This window comes from Sus scrofa, chromosome 6 (assembly GCF_054392235.1).
Source record: "Sus scrofa isolate SSC_HxYL_T2T_F1_AM1 chromosome 6, Sscrofa_HxYL_maternal_Yorkshire_Landrace_v2.0, whole genome shotgun sequence".
NCBI classification, from domain to species: domain Eukaryota; kingdom Metazoa; phylum Chordata; class Mammalia; order Artiodactyla; family Suidae; genus Sus; species Sus scrofa.
Genome location: NC_139388.1, coordinates 66,396,998 through 66,422,496, shown reverse-complemented (window position 1 = coordinate 66,422,496; position 25,499 = coordinate 66,396,998). Strand labels below are relative to the sequence as shown.

Genomic DNA, 25,499 nt, shown 5'->3' with positions numbered 1-25,499 from the left:
CCGCAAAGATGGTTCCTCACCCTGCTCTTGCGGACCCGGCAAAAGAAACTCTTCCACGCTGGGACGCTCCTTCTTAGAGCTCAGTAGTGCTGGCGTGGGGAATGGAAATGATGCAGGCAAATGAGGTTGTTTTCTTTTTCTTCTTCATCTCTTTATTCCTTCCACTGTGCTGCTAAAACCTCTACGTGGACGTCTGGCGTTCTCCCAGGCCTGTTTTTGTTCACAAGTAGCTCCTGCCATGCTTATTTGCAGAGGAACAGCTGGGTTCTCCTACGTGGCTGTTTTTCCACAATCTCTCCCATGAGAATTAACTGCAAAAGTATTAAAGCATTTTCTAAGTTTGAAACTATGTCAAATTGAGTGTTTTTCATAGTCAATTTAACGGAAACTACAGTTCCTCATATTTTGCAGATTTAGAGGAGATATGAAGTGTACAATTGAAGAAAGACTATTTATCCAGAATATACATAAATTCTATAAATTAATCGGACAACCCAAGAGGAAAAATGGGCACAAATTTGGTAGGTAATTTAACAAAAATGAGAAATTTAAGAGGCCAAACATCTTCAGGAAGTTACTCAACTTCAGCCTTCAGGAACTGCATCCTCCAACAGGATGAGGAGGAGTTCCGTCATGGCTTGGCGGTTAACGAACCTGACTCATATCCATGAGGATGTGGGTTCGATCCCTGGCCTTGCTCAGTGGGTTAAGGATCTGGCGTGGCCATGAGCTGTGGTGTGGGTTACGGACATGGCTGTTTCCTGCGTTGCTGTGGCTGTGGTGTAGGCCGGCAGCTACAGCTCTGATTTGACCCCTAGCCTGGGAACTTCCATATGCCGTGGGTGAGGCCCTAAAGAGACCGAAGGAAAAAAAAAAAAAACCCAAAAAACAAAACAGAATGAGCAAAATTTTACATACCCACGTTTATCAGTATTAACAAATAACTATTGAAAATTGAGACATTTCCAAGAGTTAACAGGGAATAGGTCAATGGAAATTCTCAATTATGGTTATTCAGAGTAAAGTGCTTTCATTATGTTGGAAAAGTTTGGCATTATGTGGAAGAGCTACCTGTGCCTTGTGAGACACATTCTAGTCCCAGGTCTACACATTAGAAATACATGCAGATGCCAGAGTTCCCACTGTGGCACAAGGGGATTAGGAGTGTCTCTGCAGAGCCAGGACACGGGTTTTACTTCTGGCCTGGCACAGTCGGTTAAAGGATCTGGTGTTGCCGCAGCTGTGGTATAGGTTGCAGCTACTGCTTGGAGCTGATCCCTGGCCCAAGAACTGCATATGCCACAGGGCAGCTAAAAAAGGGAGGAAAAAAAAAAAAAAAAGACACGCACGTGTACACCCAGCTCATGTTTACACACCTGTTCTCAGCAGCCTTGTTCACAGTAACCTCAAACACGGACCCCTGGTCAGCGGAAATACTTAGAAAATGTATGCATAAACCATAGTACATGCACAAAATATAGTTCTCTTTTAAAAAGGTATGAACTACAGCCACATGTAAAGAATTGCTAAAATGTTGGGAGTTGCCTGGTGGCCCAGCTGTTGGGGATTCATTGTCACTGCTATGGCCCACAAAATTTTGCATGCCTTAGCCAAAAAAAAAAAAATTAATAAAAGCATTAGAAAATGATGTGCGAGGAGTTCCCATCGTGGCGCAGCAGAAATGAATCCGACTAGGAACCATGAGGTTGCACGTTCGATCCCTGCTCTTGCTCAGTAGGTTAGGGATCCCATGTTGCTATGACTGTGGTGCAGGCCAGCAGTTGTAGCTCTGATTGGACCACTAGCCAGGGAACCTCCATATGCCTCGAGTGCACCCCTAAAAAAAAGCAAAAAAAAGAAAATGATGTATGAGAGCCTCTCTTTCACAGTCTATTGTGAATTTCCTAAAGCCAAGGACAGGAAATCATAAAGATAATCAGTGTTCATTTGCTGATCTGAATTTATGTTTTTGGCCACCCCACCGCCTGTGGACTTCTTGGGCCAGGGATCAGATCTGAGCAGGAGGGGTGACCTATGCTGCAGGTGTGGCCATGCCAAGTCCTTTAACTCACTGTTCTGGGCTGGGTATCGAACCTGTGTCCCACTGCTCCAGAGATGCTGTCCCCTTGCATCATAGCAGGAACTGTGGATTCATGTGACCCCACTTCACCTGTTCACCACAGGGGTCAACATCGTGGTCCCGTGGGGATGCCAGGGAGCATTTTCCTTTCATACAAGGAAGCAAGGTATTAGCTCCACTACAAGATGCTGATGAGGGAGGATCCTAAACTCACCTTCTCCCGTGGACACCCCACACCTACAGCTGCATGTGGAAGGAGTCCCGCTGAAAGAGATCCAGAAGAGAATACTACTCAGGCATAAAAATGAATGAAATACTGCCATCTGCAGCAACATGGGTGTACCTAGAGACTACTAAGCGAAGTACATCAGAAAAAGGCAAACACTGTATGATGTCGCTTATATGTGGAATCTAAACTATGACACAAATGAACTTACCTACAAAAGAGAAACGGACTCACAGACAGAGAGAACAGACTTTGGTTGCTGGGGGGAGGGAAGGGGTGGATTGGGAATCTGGGAATAACAAATGCAAACTATGGAGAGACCTTAGAAATCTATACATAGAACTTCCATATGACCCCGCAATCCCACTCCTGGGCATCTATCTGGACAAAACTCTACTTAAAAGAGACACATGCACCCGCATGTTCATTGCAGCTCTATTCACAATAGCCAGGACATGGAAACAACCCAAATGTCCATCGACAGAGGATTGGATTCGGAAGATGTGGTATATATACACAATGGAATACTACTCAGCCATAAAAGAGAATGACATGATGCCATTTGCAGCAACATGGATGGAACTAGAGAATCTCATACTGAGTGAAATGAGCCAGAAAGACAAAGACAAATACCATATGATATCACTTATAACTGGAATCTAATATCCAGCACAAATGAACATCTCCTCAGAAAAGAAAATCATGGACTTGGAGAAAAGACTTGTGGCTGCCTGATGGGAGGGGGAGGGAGTGGGAGGGATCGGGAGCTTGGAGTTATCAGACACAGCTTAGAATAGATTTACAAGGAGATCCTGCTGAATAGCATTGAGAACTTTGTCTAGATACTCATGTTGCAACAGAACAAAGGGTGGGGGAAAAATGTAATTGTAATGTATACATGTAAGGATAACCTGATCCCCTTGCTCTACAGTGGGGGGAAAAAAATTGTAACATAGAAAAAAGTTTAATAATGCACTGTATCTATTTAAAATCTAATAAACCTCTTAGCTCTTAGTTGCTTGAAAAGAAAAAAAAAAAACAAAAAAAAAAACAAATGCAAACTATTAGAAAACGGATAAACAACAAGGTCCTGCTGTTTGGCACAAGGAACCACGTTCATTATCCTGTGACAGGAGTTCCCGTCGTGGCTCAGTGGTTAACGAATCCGACTAGGAACCATGAGGTTGCCGGTTCGATCCCTGGCCTTGCTCAGTGGGTTAAGGATCTGGCATTGCCGTGACCTGTGCTGTAAGTTGCAGACTCAGCTTGGATCCCACGTTGCTGTGGCTCTGGTGTAGGCCAGTGGCCGCAGCTCTGATTGGACCCCTAGCCTGGGAACCTCCACATGCCACGGGAGCGGCCCAAGAAATGGCAAAAAGTCCAAAAAAAAAAAAAAAAAAGTCCTATGATAAAGTCATAATGGAAAAGGATATTAAAAAGAATGTATGTATACGTATAACTGAATCAGTTTGCTGTACAGCAGAAATTAACTCAACACTGTAAATCAACTGCAATAAAAATGTTTTTAAATGCAGACATTAAAAAAAAAAAAAAATCCGGGAATGAGCTGAGTGATTCCTACATATTGAGTGAATGAGAAAAAACTCACATTAAAACTGGTAAGAGGAGTTCCCGTCGTGGCGCAGTGGTTAACGAATCCGACTAGGAACCATGAGGTTGCGGGTTCGGTCCCTGCCCTTGCTCAGTGGGTTAACGATCCGCCGTTGCCGTGAGCTGTGGTGTAGGTTGCAGACGCGGCTCGGATCCCTCGTTGCTGTGGCTCTGGCGTAGGCCAGTGGCTACAGCTCTGATTCAACCCCTGGCCTGGGAACCTCCATATGCCGCGGGAGCGGCCCAAGAAATAGCAACAACAACAACAAAAGACAAAAAGACCCCCCAAAAAAAAAAAAACTGGTAAGAGTTTGCAAAGAAAATCTCATCATAAACCTCACCACCGGCATAGCAACACACAACCAGGAGGGAACTCACAACTCCCAGCTTGTAAGACTTGCACCTGCCAGATGGACCCCCAATATATTTGGCTTTGAAAGTGAGCTCAGGAGTTCCCGTCGTGGCTCAGTGGTTAACGAATCCGACTAGGAACCATGAGGTTGCAGGTTCGATCCCTGGCCTCACTCAGTGGGTTAAGGATCTGGCGTTGCCGTGAGCTGTGGTGTAGGTTGCAGACGTGGCTCGGATCCCCCGTTGCTGTGGCTCTGGCGTAGGCCTGTGGCTACAGCTCCAATTAGACCCCTAGCCTGGGATCCTCCACATGCCATGGGTACAGCCCTAGAAAAGACAAAAAAAAAAAAAAAAAGAAGGAGTTCTCTGATGGCCTAGCGGGTTGAGGCTCCTGCGTTCTCACCGCTGTGGCTCTGGTTGCTGCTGTGCGGCATAGGTTCAATCCCTGGCCCAGGAATTCCCACATACTGCCTGTGTGGCAAAAAAAAAAAAAAAAAAAGAAAAGAAAAAAAATACAAAAAGAAACAAAAACAAGAGAGAACCTGAAATAAACCTTGCAACTCTCATTTAAAAAAAAAAAAAATAAGAAAGTGAACTCAGAGAAAGTCCATAAGGGATCATGTGCATTGGCAACACAGATGCCCAGTCTTTCCATAAAAGGGGCCTATTTACTTACCTTAAAAGCTTTGGCCTGAGGGGCAGACTTCTAATTTACAGCGCATCGAGGTGTTCCTGCTCTGGCTCAGTAGGTTAAGGTTCTGGGATTGCCACAGTGTGCGTAGGTTGCAGCTGTGGCTCTGATTTCCTGGCCCAGATGCTTCCATATGCTGTGATGTCACTGAAGAAAAAAAAAAAAAAAGACATCTATAGCACAATGCTGGGAATCTACAGATGCCACCTAGGATGGCAGATGCCATCTTCCCACTCCACCTTACTCCAGGTTGCCCGTATCTCAATGAAAGGAGCTTATGGACATATAAGCGACCCCAGGGGCCCTCCTGGCTTGAATTCCTGGCTATGGAAGCTCGCAAGGCTTATGGTAACAAACAGGTAGCTGTCCTTCCAAGGCACAATGAAGGGCAGCAGACAAATAAACACTCTTCTTGAAAGAGTCCTATTTGTCTGAAAAATGTGTCCCGACGGGCAGGCTTCACAGTTAATATACTTCAAGGGGCCGACTGGTGCTCCCCAGAGAGGAGGAGGGCAGTCTTTTCACTTACTCACATCTCACTCCAGGTAACTCACGTCTTGGAAAGCAGTCTGTGCACACGGCTGTTCCCCGGGTTTTGTGGCTGCTATACAGAATATACTCCTTGATCACCTGGATCGGGTGGCCAGCAGGGCTTATATTCCACGGGTTCAACAGGACAAAAACAAACCTGGCTACCAACCCAGTACACCTAAGCGCAGAGGGAGCAGACAGAAATGCCCCTCTCCCTGCTCTGAAGGAAATGACACTAGCATACGTAAATAGATGCCATGCTCTTTCATTGGGAGAATCAACACCGTCAAAATGACTGAACTACCTAAGGCAACCTATAAAGTCAGTGAAATCCCTATCGAATAACCAATGGGTTTTTGTTTGTTTTTGCTTTTTAGAGCCACACCCATGGCATATGAAGGCTCCCAGGCTAAGGGTCTAATTGGAGCTACAGCTGCTGACCTACACCACAGCCACAGTAACTTGGGATCCAAGCCACGTCTGCAACCTACACCACAGCTCACAGCAAAGCTGGGTCCTTAACCCACTGAGCAAGGCCAGGGAATGAACATGCATCCTCATGGATCCTAGTCAGGTGTATTAACCACTGAGCCACGAAAGGACCTCCATCAATGGTATTTTTCACAGAACTACATCCAAAAAAAATTTAATTTGATTACAAATACAAAAGAGCCTGAAAAGCCAAAGCAATCCTGAGAAACAAAAGCAGAGCTAAGGACAGATATTATAAAACTCTCAGACAAAAACATAGGCAGAACACTCCTTGACATAAATTGTAACAATATCCTTTTGGGTCTGCCTGCTAGAGTAATAAAAATAAAAACAAAAATAAACAAACTTAAACGCTTTTGCACAGCAAAGGAAAACACAAAATGACAACCTACGGAATGGGAGAACCTATTTACAAGTGAAGCAATAGAAAAGGGATTAATCTCCAAAACATACACATAGCTCTTACAGCCTACTACCACAAAAATAAACCCAATCAAAAAATGGACAGAAGGTCTAGGTACAAATTATTCCAGAAAATATAAACACTTGACCAAAAAACACAGGAAAAGATGCTCAACAAAATTAATTATTAGAGAAATGCAAATTAAAACTGCAATGAGGTTTTACCTCACACTGGTCAGAATGGCCATCATCAAAAATAGGAGTTCCAAAAAAGCCAAAAAGGAGTTCTCTGGTGGCTCAGTGGGTTAAGGATTTGGCACTGCCACTACTGTGGCATGGGTCGTTGCTGCAATCTGGGTTAAATCCCTGGCCCAGGAAGTCTGCATGCCTTGGGCACAGCCAAAAAGGAAAAAAAAGTGCCAGAGAGGGTGTGGACAAAAAGGAACCCCCTCCTGAGAGTTGTCATTGGGGCTTAGCGGTAATGAACCCGACTAGTATCCATGAGGACACAGGTTCAATCCATGGCCTCACTCAGTGGGTTAAGGATTGAGCATTGCCATGAGCTGTGGTGTAGGCTGCAAATGCGGCTTAGATCTGGCATGGCTATGGCTGTGGTATCGGCCAGCAGCTATAGCTCCAATTCAACCCCTAGACTGGGAACTTCCATATGCCACTGGTGTGGCCCTAAAAAGACATTAAAAAAAAAAAAAAAGGATCCCTCCTACCTTGCAGGTGAGAATGTAAATTGTTGCAGCCACTATGGAAACCAATCTGGAGGTTTCTCCAAAAACTAAAAATAGAATTACCATATGATCCAGCAATCCCACTCCCGGGCACATGTCCAGAGAAAAACCGTAACTGGAAAATACATGTACTTCAGTGTTCACTGCAGCACTATTCATAATAACCCAGATGTGGAAGCAACCTGAATGTCTGTGGACAGAGGAGAGGATAAAGATGTGATGCATATTTACAATGGAAAATTAGCCATAAAAATGAATGAAATAGGAGTTCCCACTGTGGCTCAACAATAATAAACCCATCTAGCATCCATAAGGGTGTGGGTTCAATCACTCTTCTCGCTCAGTGGGTTAAGGATCTGGCATTGTCACAAGCTGTGGTGTAGGTCACAGAGGCAGGTTGGATCCTGTGTAGCTCTGGCTGTATCGTAGGCCAGCAACTGCCGCTCTAGTTCGACCCCCAGCCTGGGCACTTCCATCTGTTGCAAGTGCGGCCCTTACAAAAAAAAAAAAAAAAAAGAATGAAATAATACCACATGCAGCAGCCTGGATGGACCAACCGATTATCATACTTAGTGAAGTAAATCAGAGAAAGACAGACATCACATGCCATCACTTTTATGTGGAATCCAAAAAAATGATACGAATGAACTTTTTTACAAAACAGAAATAGACTCAGAGACTTTGAAAGCAAACTTAAGGTTATCAAAAAGGAGGGTTGGGCAGGAGGGAGGACTGGTGTGTGTGTGTGTGTATTTACACACACACATACGACTGTATATAGGATGGATGGTTCCAGGGGACCTGCTCTCTAATGCAGGGAACTCAATATTCTCTGAAAACCTATATGGAAAAGAATCTGGAAAAGAATCTGTGTGTATATATAACTGATTTCAGTCTCTTGCACAGCAGAAATGGACACAAAACTGCAAATCAATTATATTTTAAACATTTTTGAAAAATGAATGCAAAAAGAAAAATACATTTACCATAAAGGTAAAAAATAAAACAAAAAACATTTTTTTCATCTTTGGCCACCCAAGCCATGGCTGCGGAAATGCCAGGTCTTCAACCTGCTATGCCAGCAGCTTGATGCTGGGATCAAACCAGCATCTCCATGCTCCCAAGACACTACCGATCCTTTTGCGCCACAGCAGGAGCTCCCTAAAAAAACAAAATATTTTTAAACAGCTATGTAATAACTCCACAAAAATATAAAACACTACAGAGATAAATTTTAAAAGAACCAATTAAATAGGAAATAGAAGGCAGTAGTTGATACTGTTTGTATATCAACGACTGATCTACAGATTCATCCCAATTAAGTCCCAACAGGCTTTATTACAGAAGCTGACAAACTGATTGTAAAACATGGAAATGCAAACATCTCGGAATAAACAGCAGTTTCTGAAGAGAACAAAAACTTATACTAACTGATTTCGAGTCTCAGTAATACAGCTACAATAATCAAGACTGTGTTTGTATCGGTGAAAAGACAAATGAATGGGCAGATTAGAGACTCCGGAAACGGATGCAAAAAGCCTGCAGATGGCGTATTGACTCTTGACAAAAGTGCCAACAGGGAAGGAAAAGCCTTTTCAATAAATGGCATCAGAACTACTGGATGCCTCACACCATGCACAAAAATAAACTCAAAATGGCTCAAAGACTTAAACATAAGACAGGACACCATCAAACTCCTAGAAGAAAACATAGGCAAAACACTCTCTGACATCAACATCATGAATATTTTCTCAGGTCAGTCTCCCAAAGCAATAGAAATTAGAGCAAAAATAAACACATGGGACCTCATCAAACTGAAAAGCTTTTGCACAGCCAAGGAAACCAAAAAGAAAACAAAAAGACAGCTTTCAGAATGGGAGAAGATAGTTTCAAATGAAGTAACCGACAAGGGCTTAATCTCTAGAATGTACAAGCAACTTATACAACCCAACAGCAAAAAAGCCAATCAATCAATGGAAAAATGGGCAAAAGACCTGAATAGACATTTCTCCAAAGAAGATATACAGATGGCCAGCAAACACATGAAAAAATGCTCAACATTGCTGATTATAAGAGAAATGCACATCAAAACTACCATGAGATACCACCTCACACCAGTCAGAATGGCCATCATTCATAAATCCACAAATAACAAGTGCTGGAGGGGCTGTGGAGAAAAGGGAACCCTCCTGCACTGCTGGTGGGAATGTAAACTGGTACAGCCACTATGGAGAACAGTTTGGAGATACCTTAGAAATCTATACATAGAACTTCCATATGACCCCGCAATCCCACTCCTGGGCATCTATCTGGACAAAACTCTACTTAAAAGAGACACATGCACCCGCATGTTCATTGCAGCTCTATTCACAATAGCCAGGACATGGAAACAACCCAAATGTCCATCGACAGAGGATTGGATTCGGAAGATGTGGTATATATACACAATGGAATACTACTCAGCCATAAAAGAGAATGACATGATGCCATTTGCAGCAACATGGATGGAACTAGAGAATCTCATACTGAGTGAAATGAGCCAGAAAGACAAAGACAAATACCATATGATATCACTTATAACTGGAATCTAATATCCAGCACAAATGAACATCTCCTCAGAAAAGAAAATCATGGACTTGGAGAAAAGACTTGTGGCTGCCTGATGGGAGGGGGAGGGAGTGGGAGGGATCGGGAGCTTGGAGTTATCAGACACAGCTTAGAATAGATTTACAAGGAGATCCTGCTGAATAGCATTGAGAACTTTGTCTAGATACTCATGTTGCAACAGAACAAAGGGTGGGGGAAAAATGTAATTGTAATGTATACATGTAAGGATAACCTGATCCCCTTGCTCTACAGTGGGAAAATAAAAAAATTTAAAAAAAAAAGAACTACTGGATGTCTAGTTGGGAAGACCGAGTATCAAGCTTCAGCACAGACTGTCCAGAGTAAGGAGAACTAAGTGTATGAGCCGAAACGATAGAAGTTCCATGAGAAAACAAGAGTCTTAGTGACCATGGAACAGGCTGACTGCGGAGAGTATAGAAAAAGCACAAAGCTTATCAAAGAAAATATTAATAAATAAAGGGGGTGTTAATAAACTTCAAAAAACAATGTTAGGAAAGCAATGCAAGCCAGTTAAATGGGAGCAAATACTCATTCATCCAAGAAAGAATATCAATATACATGCAACTCTTAAAATTCTTAAGAGAGGAGTTCCCGTCGTGGCTCAGTGGTTAACGAATCCGACTAGGAACCATGAGGTTGCGGGTTCGGTCCCTGCCCTTGCTCAGTGGGTTAACGATCCGCCGTTGCCGTGAGCTGTGGTGTAGGTTGCAGATGCGGCTCGGATCCCATGTTGCTGTGGCTCTGGCGTAGGCCGGCGGCTACAGCTCCGATTCGACCCCTAGCCTGGGAACCTCCATATGCCATGGGAGCGGCCCAAGAAATAGCAAAAAGACAAAAAAAAAAAAAAGTATAAAAAAATTTTCTTAAGAGAGAATTTAAACATTTTACCAAAAAAACAAAAACCAAAAGCCTATGAGCACATAAAATGCGGTTCTGTGTCATTAGTTAGAAAGGAACTGTACCATAAAGTCACAATGAGATACCAGCACACCTTCAAAAGAATTGCTGAAATTAAAAAGGACTGAAAAGTCCTAATACTGGCAACAATATGGAGCATCTCTAGTTCTTGATCAATGCTGAAAGTGGTATAAAATGACACATACACACTCTGGAAAACTGTTGGTGGCAGTTTCTTAAATTATATTCCTACAAAGTAATGATCCACCTGCTCCACACCTACGAATTTACCAGAGCAGAACGAAATGTTATGGTCACAGAATGTCCTGTACTCAGATGTTTGCAGCAGCTGTACCTGCAATAGTTAAATATTGCAAACAACTCAAATGCTCATCAACTGGTGAAGAGTAAAATGTAATATATCCGTAAAATGGACTCGCTGATAGCAAAGAATGCATGACACATGCAACAACACAGATGAATCCCAAAATCATCAAAGAGAACACTGCTGAGTATTTACACAAAAATTTCAACAATGCCAACTGCAATAATGAATAGGAGATAAAATGGCTTTTAAAAGGTCCGTGGTAACCTCTTCAAGATGAGTAAATGCTCTGTATCTGGACGAGGGCTGAAAGGTTACATCTTTCAAAACTTGTACAACCATACTCCTTACGTGGATGTGGTCTCCTGTTAGATACACCTCAATAACTATGATGAAAAATTAAGTAAGAATAAAATTTAAGAAATGCAATGAGGAAGGACACAGGTTCGATCCTTGGCCTCACTCAGTGAGTTAAGGATCCGGCCGGCCCTGCCATGATCTGTGGTGGAGGCTGCAGATGTGGCCTGGATCCCGTATTGCTGTGGCTGTGGCATAAGGAGGCCAGTGGCTACAGCTCCAATTTGACCCCTAGCCTGGAAACCTCCAAATGCCACGAGGGAGTTTCCTGGTGGTCTAGTGGTTAGGACACAGTGCTTTCACTGCTGCAGCTTGGGTTTGATCCCTGTTCTGTAAACTGAGATCCCACATCAAGCCACTGCACACTGCAGCCAAAGTAAATAAATAAAAGAAAAATGTTTATACTGTGCCACAAAAGCATAGTATAACTTCAGAGCATGCTGAATTGGATTCAAACTGCAGTTCAGTTACTTCACTGCTTTAAGTTTTTTTAACTCTTTATTGCTATAGAAGGTATATTAAAAAAATTGTGGGAGTTCCCACTGTGGCACAGCTGAAACAAATCCAACTAGTATTCATGAGGATGCAGGTTCAATCCCTGGCCTCACTCAGTGGGTCAGGGATCTGGTGTTGCCGTGAGCTGTGGTGTAGGACACAGACATGGTTTGGATCCGCTGTGGCTGTGGCTGCGGTGTAGGCCTGCAGCTGCAGCTCCAGTTCCACCCCTAGCCTGGGAACTCCCATATGCAGTAGGTATGGCCCTAAAAAGCAAAAACAAGAACAAAACTTGCTGTAATGTTATCCAAAAATTATATAGCCCGCCTATTTTTAGGAATAATTGTGTAGAATATTTCTAGCTCACAATACATCTTTTCAGAAACAAGTCCTACACTCATGTATGAAATTTGTATTATTATCTAAATTGGGGAGTTCCCGTCATGGCTCAGTGGTTAACAAACCCAAGTAGGATCCATGAGGTTTCAGATTTGATCCCTGGCTTCGCTCAGTGGGTGAAGGATTTGGCATCGTGAGCTGCGGTATAGGCTGCAGATGCAGCTCAGATCCAGAGTGGATGTGGCTGTGGCTGTGGTGTCGGCCAGTAGCTGCAGCTCCGATTGGACCCTAGTCTGGGAACCTACCATATGCTGCCAATGCAGCCCTAAAAAGCAAAAATAAATAAAATGGTGATAATAGATGGTAAAATGTCACTCAATACATCAAAAATTAGAAAATAGGAGGTACAGCACTGAGGGCGGAAAAACCAAAACCATTACTTACAAGGAAAGACTATCGCCGGGCGAGGGCGTAAGGAGGGGGCGGTGCCCACCTCCTCCCATGAACACGTCGGAGAAACCCACGTGCAAAGGTCCCAGAGAGCATCTGAACCCGACCTCAGACCGCCAGAAAGGGCGAGAGGCCTCCGGCCACTGGGCAGAACCAAAGGCAAGAGCGGCGAGGGGACCAGGGCGGGAGCCGCACTCCTCCGCCCGGGAGGGAGGGCACCTCTCGGCAGGGACGACCAGCCCGGACGGAGGGCGAGCGGCGAAGCCTCGGAGAACAGCTCAGGAGCCGCGAAGAGCAGGCGAAGCAGAAGGAGCGGCCCAGACGTGGGTCCCGCCGGCCCCAGACCCCGCAGCCTGAGACGCCCGCGCCAGGGCTGGGGGCCCAGACCCGGGCCTCGGAGGTCCGCTGCGGGGCAGGGACTGGCACCCGCACCGGCTGGGCGGAGACCGCACGCGGGGCTGCGGGTCGGAGCAACCGAGTGTCGCGGCCCAGAGGGTGACGGGAGGGGCAGGACTGCCAGGGAAAGGTCCCTCTCTGCACATCCTTGGGCACTGGGTTGGCGGGGCGCCTCTTGCCTCTGGGTGGCGGGTACCAACCACCCCGGCCACCTCGGACTCCAGAGGCAGGCACGGCCCTGCCAGCAGCTGGGGACCATGAACAGGCACCACCTGCGGCCCTGGTCACCTTAAGGGGCGCTGCCAAGGAGGACACTGCAACCGAGGGCCACCCGTTGCCCACACCTTCCCGCCGGCCCTCAACACTGTCCAAGACCCGGCATGCGGGCACTGGCTACACGCCCTGCCCACTGCCGCCATCTCCCTGGAAGCATGGGCCGGCCACACACTGGAACACCCCCATCAGGAGGATGGCAGCCTGCACACACTGACGACAGAGACGTCAATCATCCAAACCAAAAGCAGCCCCCAAGGCAAAAACAAACAACACACAGACAAACAAAAACTACCCAGGAGCGCTCCTATGTAAGTAGCTCTCCAAGACTTCAGGAGATAACTGTTTTCCCTAAACTCACATACTCACGTAAGAAAAATGTAAGCAAAATGAAGAAGCACAGGAACCATTTCCAGCTAAAACAAAAGGAGAATTTGGAGTTCCCGTCGTGGCGCAGTGGTTAACGAATCCAACTAGGAACCATGAGGTTGCGGGTTCGGTCCCTGCCCTTGCTCAGTGGGTTAATGATCCGGCGTTGCCGTGAGCTGTGGTGTACGTTGCAGACGCGGCTCAGATCCTGCATTGCTGTGGCGCTGGTGTAGGCCAGCAAGGCTACAGCTCCGATTCGACCCCTAGCCAAAGAAAAAAAAAAAAAAGAAGAGGACTGTAATCGTGAGTACTTCCTCTTTATTAAAAAAACCTGAAAATACTGAAGGAATTAAGAGCAGATAGGAGCAGTAATGTAGATTACTTTAGAAAAGATCTAGAAACTATTAGAAGCCTAGAAAATTCATTTGCAGAAATGCAAGCTGACTTAAAGGCATTAAAAAGCAGAATGAATAATCCAGAGGAACGGTAGTGACTTGGAAGGTAAAATGACAGAAATCACCCAAGCAGGGCTGCAGACAGAAAACATGAAAGCAATACAGGAGGCCTACGGGATAGATAAAGCAGGCCTATCTATGCATAAGAGGCATTCAAGAAGAAGAAGAAAAAGAAAAGCAGATTGAAGGTATATTTGAAGAAATTACGGCTAAAAACTTTTCAAATCTCAAGGAAACAGATACCGAGATATAGGAAGCACAGAGAGGCCCATACAGGTTGAACCCAAACGGACCTACACCAAGACATAATAAAGACAGCAAAATTAAAGACAAGGAGAGGATTCTAAATGCAGCAAGAAAAAAAAAAAGTTAATTATAAGGGAACCGCCATAATGCTATCAGCGGATTTCTCTATAGAAACACCACAGGCCAGAACAGAGTGGCAAGGTACAGTCAAAGTTCTAAAAGGGAAAATTCTGCAGCCTAGAAGACTCTCCCTAGCAAGATTATCATTTAAACTAGGAGGAGAAATAAAGAATTTCTCAAAAAAAAAAAAAAAAAAAAAACCCAGCAATATTAAACCCATTTTCAAAGAAATACTAAAGGTCTCCTCTAAAGAGGAAAGAAGTAAGAAGATACGGGATAGAGAAAATCACAATTGGAAGTAATCACTAAAACTAGCCAGTTATAACGAGCAAAAAGGGGAAAAAAAAAAGAACTTTATTTGTAAAAGCAATATAAACACAAGGAACAGCAAAAGGATAAACATGAAGATGTAGGGAGTTCCTGTTGTGGCATGGTGGAAATGAGTCCAACTAGTATCCATGAGGATGCGGGTTTGATCCCTGGCCTCACTCAGTGGGTCAGGGATCCAGTGTTGCCATGAGCTGTGGTGTAGGTCAGAGATGTGGCTGAGCTCTCACATTGCTGTGGCTGTGGTGTAGGCCAGCAGCATTCAACTCCTAGCCTGGGAACCTCCATATGCCACGAGTGCGGCCCTAAAAAGACAAAAAAAAAAAAAAAACGGGGGGGGAAATGAGGGGATGGATAAAGGTATTTCATGAGAATGGAAATGACAGGAAAGGAGGCGTCACAATGCTCATATCAGACCAAAAAGGCTTTAATACAAAGGCCATAAAGAAAGACTAGGGACACTGTTTAATGATAAAACAATCAATTAAAGATGAGAATATTATACTCGTCCATATAAATGCCCCTAATATAGGAACACCCAAATACATAAAGAAATACTAACAGACACAAACGGAGGAATTGATGGGAACACAATAATAGGAGGAGACGTCAACACCGCACTCACATCAATGACTGGATTCTCTAGACAGAAAACCAGCACGACAACAGGGAATCCTCAATGAAACAACACAACAGCTACACTGAATTGCTATTTTCAGATCACATCCAGAAAAACCAGAATATAAATCCTCTCCAAGTGCACAGGGAACACTTTCTACGAATGACCACAAACTGGAGAACAAAACTAACCTCAACCAGAGCTCCCACAGTGGCTCAGCGGCAATGAATCTGACTAGTACCCATGAGGACGCAGGTTCAATCCCTGGCCCCACTCAAGGATCAGGTATTTCCGTGAGCTGTGGTGTAGGTCACAGATATGGCTTGGATCCTGCGTTGCTATGGTTGTGGCGCAGGCCAGAAGCTATAGCTCTGATTCGACCCGTAAGTCTGGGTATCTTCATATGCTGCAGGTGCAGCCCTAAAAAGACAAAAAAAAAAAAAAAAAAAAAAAAACACAGAAACTAAACTCAACCAAGTTAACAGTATAAAAATTGGAGTTCCCGTCGTGGCTCAGTAGTTAACGGATCCAACTAGAACCACAAGGTTGCAGGTTCAATCCCTGGCCTCACTCAGTGGGTATAAAAATGATTTTAGGCATCTTCTCTGACCATAATGGCATGAAACTAGAAATCAACCACAGGAAAAAAATTGTGAGAGTTCCCACTGTGGCTCAGTCGGTTAAGAACCCGACTCAGTATCCACGAGGACGCAGGATCAATCCCTGGCCTTGTTTACTGCGTTGTTTTGATTATTATTTATTTTTCATTCTTAGGTCTGCACCTGTGGCATATGGATGTTCCCAGGCTGGGGATGGAATTGGAGCTACAGCTATCAGCCTACACCACAGCTCATGGCAATGTCAGATTCTTAACCCACCGAGCAAGGCCAGGAGTCGAACCTGTGTCCTCATGGATGCTAGTCAGATTCATTTCCACTGAGCTATGATGGGAATTCCTGATCAGTTTTTTGCTGACAACTTGTTTTTTTTTTTTTTTGGCGGGGGGGAGTGCTGTGCCTGCAGCGTGTGGAAGTTCTCCGGCCAGGGATCAGACCTGAGCCACAGCAGCAACTCGAGCCACTGCAGTGATGTCAGGTCCCTAACCCACTGTGCCACTAGGAAGCTCCTGTTGACAACTTGTACACTGTTTCTCTCCCCTTCCTGAACATAAGCTCTGTGAGAATAAGGGCCCTACCTGTCTAATTTACACTGTAACCCCAACACCTAGAACAACATCTGGCATAAAGGACGCACTGGGTATAAACTAATTTGTGAAATCATTAGTTTCACCTGTCGTTACTGAGAAGATTGAGAAATAATGCTCAGCATCGGGACAAGGCTGGTTTTCTGTTTCTTTTTTTGCTTTTTAGGGCCATAGCTGTGGCATATGGAAGTTCCCAGGTGAGGGGTCAAATTGGATCTACAGCTGCCGGCCTAACAATCACAGCAATGTGGGAACCCAGCCATATTTGGGACCTATACCACAGCTCGTGGCAACACCAAATCCTTTACCCACAGAGCAAGGCCAGGGATCGAAACTGTGTCCTCATGGATACTAGTTGGGTTCTTAACCCGCTGAGCCACAAGGGAACTCCCTGAGTTTCTTTTAATCAGGGCATGATCCTGGGTCCCAGAGACAGCATGTCAACTCCTGCGGCAATTGCTGAAACAGCCTCACCACCTGCCTGGTGAGTCAATCCTATTGGATTGGAATGGACAGGGATGGAGCAGGGCAGTTACATAAGCAGCTCTCGAAGTCCCCATAGCGGGCCATGGATGGAGAGGAAAACCTAGGGGACCCCAGGAGAGCACTGCAAGTTAATGCTCGCTCAGGAAAGCCATTGAACATCCTGGAATGAAGCAGGCGTGCCTGACCATAATCAAAGCAAGAGATATGCCTCAGGTCATTGAGTGAAAGATAAAACGAAAAGCCTGCATTCAAGTTCAGCAAGATAATGACCCTTAGGACCAAGGATAGGAATGATAAGGGAAAGAAGATCTTCCGAAATAGGAGATCTTCATTTTACTGAAACCTGAGATGACTCAACATAGTTAGCACACACTTCCACCCTTCTGATGCGAGAAGCACCTTGAGAGTCCTGCTTTAACCTCATAGGGTCAAATACTCTTCCGGGATATGAAGCAGCAGCGAACAGTGCCAGCCTGACTTCTACTCAAAGATCGAGGAGAAGGCAGTCGTCCCCCCTCCCCACTTGCCTTGGATTGTAAAATACAGCCCAGTGGATCCCTGGGCAGAGCTTGTATCCCTGCCTGCTTGTATCCTCAACAAGCGTCCTATCTTAACATTTATTTCTTGCCTTTCACTTTGTCGTTCACTGAACTCCTTCTAGGCAGAGACACAAAACCCTGAACCTCAGTAAGGCCAGAGACCAGGTGGGTGATTCTAGTTAAAAAGCCTGTGGGTTCAAGTCCCAATCTGGGTTCTGGCTGGGTTCAAGTCAGCAGTGTTCCCAGGAGTTCCGTCATGGCGCAGTGGTTAAAGAATCCAACTAGGAACCATGAGGTTATGGGTTCCATCCCTGGCCTTCCTCAGTGAGTTAAGGATCCGGCGTTGCCGTGAGCTGGGGTGTAGGCCAGCGGCTACAGTGGGTGTGGCCCTAAAAAGACAGAAGACGAAAAAAAAAAAAAAAAAGAAAGAAAAAAGTGTTTTCAGTTTCACTGTGATCCTGCATTTGCCCAAAGGCCTGGCCTATTGTTTTGTCTTTTTTTCTTTGGTTGGTTGGGTTTTTTTGTAGTTTGGTTTTTATGGTTGCATCCACAGCATATGGAAGTTCTTGGACCAGGGACTGAATTCGAGCCACAGCTGTAGCAACACCAGATCCTGTAACCCACTGCACCAGGCCAGGGATTCAACTGAGCCTCTGCAGCAACCTGAGCCACTGTAGGCACGTCCTTAACCCACTGTGCCACATCAGGAACTCTGGCCTGGCTGGGGTTTTTTTGTTTTGTTTTCTTTTATTTGTTTTTTTGCCATTTCTTGGGCTGCTCCCGCGGCATATGGAGGTTCCCAGGCTAGGGGTCTAATCGGAGCTGTAGCTGCCAGCCTACACCATAGCTCACGGCAACACGGGAACTCCTGGCCTGGCTGTTCTTAATGGGCTTCAAGTTTAGCAGCCACATTCTATGTACTCACAAAAGAATGGCGATGGTCATCTCCAAAGAGAAAAGGTGCCTGAGGTGATGAAACTTAGTAAGTTTCCCTCGAACGACCATATCCCCATTTCACAAACTAAAAACAGATACCTTTCAAGATCAAGCTCCGCTTGCTGTCTGTGAGCAGAGAGCATCTGGCCCGCACGTAAGCATTCAGGAGGCTGGTAAAAGCAAAAACTTGATGTCTGGTCTCATTTAAATGCCTGATCACTGTTAAAAAAAAAAAAAAAAAAGTTTAATGGTATTTCCTAAATCATGGTAAGGGAAGCCCGTATTCACGTGGGTGAGTTAGCACACCAGGTACAGGATCACCATGAGAGAATACGGGTGTTTTCTTTCTTTCTTTTTTTTTTTTGGTCTTTTTAGGGTCACCCCTGTGACATATGGAGGTTCCCAGGCTAGGAGTCAAATCAGAGCTGCAGCTGCTGGCCTACACCACAGCCACAGCAACGAGGGATCTGAGCCATGTCTGTGACCTACACCACAGCAACGAGGGATCTGAGCCATGTCTGTGACCTACACCACAGCTCACAGCAATGCCAGATCCTTAATCCACTGATCAAGGCCAGGGATCGAACCAGCATCCTCATGGATACTACTCAGATTCATTAACCATTGAGCTACGACAGGAACTCCCGGGGTGTTCCTTTCTTTCAGGAAGTAGAGCATTCCTGGGAAAACTGGTGAGCTGAACTGGCTGCCGGGGTGCTTGCTGCTTCTATAATGATTGGCTGAAGGACAAACATTGAACACTTTTTCTTTTCTTTTTTTTTTTTTTTTTGTCTTTTTGTCTTTTGTCTTTTGTTGTTGTTGTTGTTGTTGTTGCTATTTCTTGGGCCGCTCCCGCGGCATATGGAGGTTCCCAGGCTAGGAGTTGAATTGGAGCTGTAGCCACCGGCCTACACCAGAGCCACAGCAACGCAGGATCCGAGCCGCGTCTGCAACCTACACCACAGCTCACGGCAACGCCGGATCCTTAACCCACTGAGCAAGGGCAGGGACCGAACCCGCAACCTCATGGTTCCTAGTCGGATTCCTTAACCATTGCGCCACAACGGGAACTCCATGAACACTTTTTCTTTCATAAAATAAAAAATCCTCTTCAAGGGTCTTTCCGTGAGTGAATACTGGTCTATTAGAGGTCTTGCCTGAAAGCAAAAGTGTATTTTGGGGAGCTCCTGTTGTGGCCCAGCAGTAATGAACCCAACTAGTATCCATGAGGATGCAGGTTCGATCCCTGGACTCGCTCAGTGGGTTGAGGATCCTGCGTTGCCAGGAGCTGTGGTGTAGGTCACAGGTGCAGCTCAGATCTGGCATGGCTGTGGCTGTGGCATAAGCCAGCAGCTGCAGCTCCAATTCAACCCCTAGCCTGGGAACATGCATATGCCACAGGCACTGCCCTAAAGGGGGGGGGGGATTTGGGGAAAAAAACAAAAACCAAAACGAGGCAGTATCTGGGGTGCAGTGGGGGTGAGATTATACTACATTAATGCTGCACAGGCAAGTGGGAACTTAGAGCCAAGGGGCAAGCTGGGGTCAAGAGATGGAAATATTACTAAGAAGAAACATCGGAGGTAAGGGGGAGTCTAGCTCCGAGGACCTAAGGGGATTCTCGCCGAAGCCAGGCCAGCGTGAGGGGCCACCGCCCCAGAACTGGTGGAGGCTGAGGTCCCCTGATCCGACGCGGAGACGGGGCGCTGGTTCTTGCCAAGCGTCCTTAGCAGAGTCCCTGTGAAACCACCTAGGTTTTATCAGGAAATCCGCAGCTGGCCTGAGAGAAGGTTCAGAGGAAAGTTTGGTCCAGCCAAGAACTTCTGCCCCCTGGCACCTCGCACAGGCGAGCGGGCCCTCAGCGGCACCCCGGAATCCTGCCCAGAGCGCAAGCACTTCTGAAGCTGTTCCCGCGCGAGGGCCGCACGAGCCCAGGTGTGGTTAGTACTGACGTCTGTCTGTCCAACAAACAAAACACAAACTCCAAGAGGAAGCGGGAACCTGCCTTCTCTACCACCAGCGACAGTCTGATTGCTCCTCGCTCCCCGTGACCGGAGTCCTCTCTGAGGCAATGCACGTAGGAAATTTACAAGACATGCGCAACTGCAACTGAGGGAGCAGAAAACGGAACAGACGCCCTGCTGGGCCATCCTCTGACCATCCAGGCCGCAGGCCCCAGAAGGACGCACCCATCCCGCCGCCGCCGGGGCGGCACTTGGCCCTCAGCCAGGCCCCGGGACCGCTGGCGCAGGCGCTGCCGGAGTCCTCCCCCCGGGCGGGCGTCCCCAGCGGTTCCCGCGATCCTCTCCCAGAAGCTGGAGGTCAAAACATCCTGCCAGCTGCCCTCCCGCTGTTTTCAGCCAGAAAACCCAACCTCCTCAGCGACCAGGGAGCCTCGACCTCGGTCCCCGGCCCTGATGCCATCTGCATACCTTTCCCCTTTTGTCCCCTCTGCGGGGTCTGGGAGAGGGCGCCTCTCTTCACCCCTGGAACAGAGATGATGCCCCAGATTATGCGGAATGACTGAGGCGGGTCCTATGAGCTCTTCCCGAGCAACCTCCTCTTTGCACTTCACACAGGAACTCATCATTCGGTCTCCTCTGGGAGTAAGAGCATCGGGTTCCGAGCCCGCGTCGTCCTGATTGGGGTTATGTCGCCTTGTGTCTGCACTTCCCAGAGAGGGGCTACTGAGCAATGACAGCAATTTAGGGCCAGAAAATACTCCTCCTCAGATCCCCCACGGAGGCAGCACATGGGGGCCGTTTATCTCCTGCTGCCTCTGTAGGCGGCATCTGGCCTTGACCCGAGCGACACATGTCATCACTCCTCGAAAGGACCACTGAGACACTGGTAGTAAGGTGAGTGCCCTGGAGTCCGGGGACTCTCCTGCTGGAGAGCAGTTCATGGTCCAGGCCTGTTCCGTCAGTTATAACCCTCCTTCCGTCAGGGCCTGGGCCCCCGACTGGGGACTAACTGGATGAAGGGTGGATGCCATCACCTGCAACACAGTGTATGTTAAGTATTTAACGCCCGTCTCCATTTTGTTCTCATCTTTAAAATGTTTGTTATCTATTTATTCTTTAGGGCCACACCTGCGACATATGGAAGTTTTCAGGCTAGGGGTCTAATTGGAGCTACAGCTGCTGGCCTGTGCCACAGCCACAGTCACTCAAGATCCAAACCGCATCTGCAGTGTACATGCAGCAAGCAGCGATGCAGGATGCTAACCCACCGAGCACAGCCAGGGATTGAACCCGCATCCTCATGGATACTGGTTGGGTTCTTTTCTGCTGAGCCACAATGGGAATTCCTAATGCCAATCTTTAGATGTTGAAAATGCACTCTTGGGAGTTCCCATCGTGGTGCAGCAGAAACGAATCAGACTAGGAACCATGAGGTTGCAGGTTCGATCCCTGGCCTCACTTGGTGGGTTAAGGATCTGGTGTTGCCCTGAGCTGGGGTGTAGGTCGAAGACGTGGTTCAGATCCTGTGCGGCTGTAGTGTAGGCCGGCAGCTGTAGCTCTGATTCAACCCCTAGCCTGGGAACCTCCATATACCTTAGGGACGGCCCTAAAAAAATGTATACTACATTTTTTTAATGAGTTGTATATTTTAATAAAACAACTTACATCAATTGAATGTTTAATGGTGCATAGTGTGAAGTCATGGTTTTTTTACCCACCTAATTGGATCCCTTTACCAGTCAGTTTTCTTGAGACAAAGTTAGAATTTGTCGCCTGTCTGATGCATGTGCTCAGAACCCACCATCACCTTCCGTTCCAGTTTCCGTCTTGCCGCTCACCTCATCTCTCTGTGCTACAAACACAGAGGGTTTCTCCTAGTTCACTGACAACACACGGTCTACCTGCCTACCATGGGAATTTTTTGGTGATTTTCCTTCTGCCAAGTGAGTACCATTATGCTTTGAAAATACATCCAAAATCTCTAGCCATCTCAGTAAGACCCAAAGTGAGAAACTTCCTCCAAATCCCCCAATTCTTAGATTTTCCTCCACTATTCTTTTTCAGAATTTCGTTAGCTTCTCAACCAAAGATGTGAGAAATTGCTGTGTAATTCCACACACAGTGTTCATGAGCAGACCTACCATGGGATTTAAGTACCCCAGTTCTACAGAGAATCGCAGATTCTGAGCCAAGGTCTTAGTCTTGAAGGTTGACACATAACAGAGTGACTGAGTGTCCCTGCAGAGAAGACTCACACTGTGTAACCCGCTTAGAAAACTACGTTCTCCTCGCCAAGCAGGCAAAGCGAGACAGACACCAACATCCCTGAGAATGAACACAAAGGGCCCGAATGCTGGGGAGCACGAAGCCACGGAGAGGTGTCCACTGCCCTGTAATGACAAGCCCAGCCCTCCAAGCAGGCAAGGCAGGAGAGCGTGAAGACGAGGAGACGGGGCCCAGCAGGATCCAGACGGGGCACGGGGCTCTGGGCCGGCCTGAGGGGAAGGCGGCTGCTGCAAACACTCTGGATTTACAGCTTGTCCGGGGTGAGGATGACGGCGCTCCCGGCCCAGGCGCTCCCGGCCCAGACTGTGAGGCCCTAGCACACGCGAAGTCCCCTGCGGCTATCTCGACACCACACGGAGACCTCTCTGGACAGAGTGAAGGCAGTACCCGTAATTTACTGCCACACTGAAGTCTTTGTGGTTTAACAGACACAAATGTGTTTGTTAAGAGACGCAGGATCCAACCAAAAAACAGCAGAGGCCAACATCCTCCAGGGATCTAACCCAGAGCTCCCCCCATCAGGACAAGGTGGGGCCAGGATCAAGGGGTGGGAAACCTGTGTTTCTCAGTTTTTGCATTTATCTGGCATCAGTTAATCACAGGGCCAAACTAACAGCCACGCTGTTTGCATCTTCCCGCAGCCGCATCCCTTGCCTCACCACAAACTGCAGGTGCGTGTACTTCCTGCCAGACAAGCCTCCTCCCCGCCTCGTGCCCCCGGCACCTTGGTCATCAAGGCACAGTCAGTTCCTCCAATTCTCCCTTCTCTCTCAGCTTCCTGGTCCCTGGGTTCGTCCTCCGGGTGTGTCACGCCTCATTTCCAGGGGAACTGCGAGTATCCTTAAAACTTTTCTTCAATGGCACCGACCTCTCTGTGACAAGAGTCAGCTTTACAAAGACGCGGGCACAGAGCAAACACTTGGGGCAAGCGGTGCCAAGGCTACCTCCTCTGCCTACCCTGTGACAATAGCAGACACGCTTATATCCACTGTCATTCAGGAAATACCTCCATCCCCAAACGGCCACTGTCTGCAGGATACTTCTGGAGAAAACCCCCGTGGAGGTGGCAAAGGCCAGCTGGTTGAGAAGCACATCTGTGGGCCTCATTTTGTGTGCAGTGAACAAACAAAAGTTATGAAGACAAATGAGGGAGGTGTCTTCCAGAAGCGCTGCTCCTTTTGATATATTTTCACCAGGCCCAGGGCATGTGGAAGTTCCCCGGCCGGGGATCAAACCTGTGCCTCAGCAGTGACCTGAGCCACACAGAGACAATGTCACATCCTTCATCTGCAGCACCACAGAGGGAAGTCCAGATCAAGGAATCTTTGTTTCAATAGAAACATGACCATTGTTAGATCCATATTAACAAGGATAAAGGGAGGAGTTCCCGCCGTGGCACAGCGGAAACGAATCCGACTAGGAACCCTGAGGTTGCGGGTTTGATCCCTGGCCTTACTCAGTGGGTTAAGGATCCAGCATTGCTGCTGCTGTGGTGTAGGCCGGCAGCTATAGTTATGATTTGACCTATGATTTCTAGCCTGGGCACCTCCATAAACTGCGAGTGCAGCCCAAAAAGGCAAAAAAAAAAAAAAAAAAAAAAAAAAAGATAAAGGGAGAGATGTTACCACACTTAACGTGCAATAGTGTTACTTACACATTTGCGACATTTAAAGGGGATCCCCAGAGTTCCCGTTGTGGCGCAGCAGAAAGGAATCTGACTAGGAATCATGAGGTTGTGGGTTCGGTCCCTGCCCTTGCTCAGTGGGTTAACGATCCGGCGTTGCCGTGAGCTGTGGTGTAGGTCGCAGACACGGCTCGGATCCAGTGTTGCTGTGGCTCTGGTGTAGGCCGGTGGCTGCAGCTCCAATTCAACCCCTAGACTGGGAATCTCCATATGCCTCGGGAGCGGCCCAAGAAATAGCAAAAAAAAAAAAAAAAAAAAAAAAAGAAAGGTTGAAATTGTATAAAATCATATGATCCAAGTTGATCATATGATAAATTTCTTTCTTTTTTTTTTTTTTTTTAAGCAGGCAAGCCAGGCCAAAGGACCAGGGCCGTGCCCAGGAGGCGAGCGGGGGCGCAAAACAAGTGGCCCCACGCGCAGCATATGGAAGTTCCCCAGCCAGGGGTTGAGCCACAGCCACTGTAGAAGCAACGCCAAGTAGTTATGCTGGGAGCCACATGGGACGTCCAAATTGCATTTCTTCTTAAGCAATGAAACACATGAAACAATTCTTGTATTTTGGAATCGTGACATAATTTCCAACTTACAGAAAAGCTGCAAAAATTTCAAAAAGGCACCTGTCAACACTATTTCCAAATTTAACAACTGTTTATCTTTTTCTCCACTTACTTTCTTCTCTTTTTCCTCTCTCTTTCACCACCCAAACATGTCACATACATGTATGTATATGTATATACACACCCACATATATATTTTTCTGATTTGCAAATGAAGCAACTGACAAGGGATTCATCTCCAAAATATATAAACACCTCCTGCAGTTCGATATAAAAAAAAAAAACCTCATCAAAAAATGGGCAGAAGATCTAAACAATTCTCCAAAGACGACATACTGATGGCCAAAAAACACATGAAAAGATGTTCAACATCACTCATTATTAGAGAAGTGTACATCAAAACTACGATGAGACACCACC

General features: G+C 46.5%; 1 protein-coding gene across 1 annotated transcript in view; it reads right to left on the bottom strand.

Annotated features, from left to right (window-relative positions):
* The window catches only part of LOC110261339 (zinc finger protein 444), a 996,914-nt gene extending 971,884 nt beyond the window's left edge, over positions 1-25,030 (bottom strand). Inside the window, exon 1 of the mRNA XM_084962423.1 lies at positions 24,977-25,030. The gene's annotated coding sequence lies outside the window, so the exon portion shown is untranslated. The remainder of the gene's footprint in view (positions 1-24,976) is intronic.
* Between the last annotated feature and the right edge of the window lie 469 nt (positions 25,031-25,499).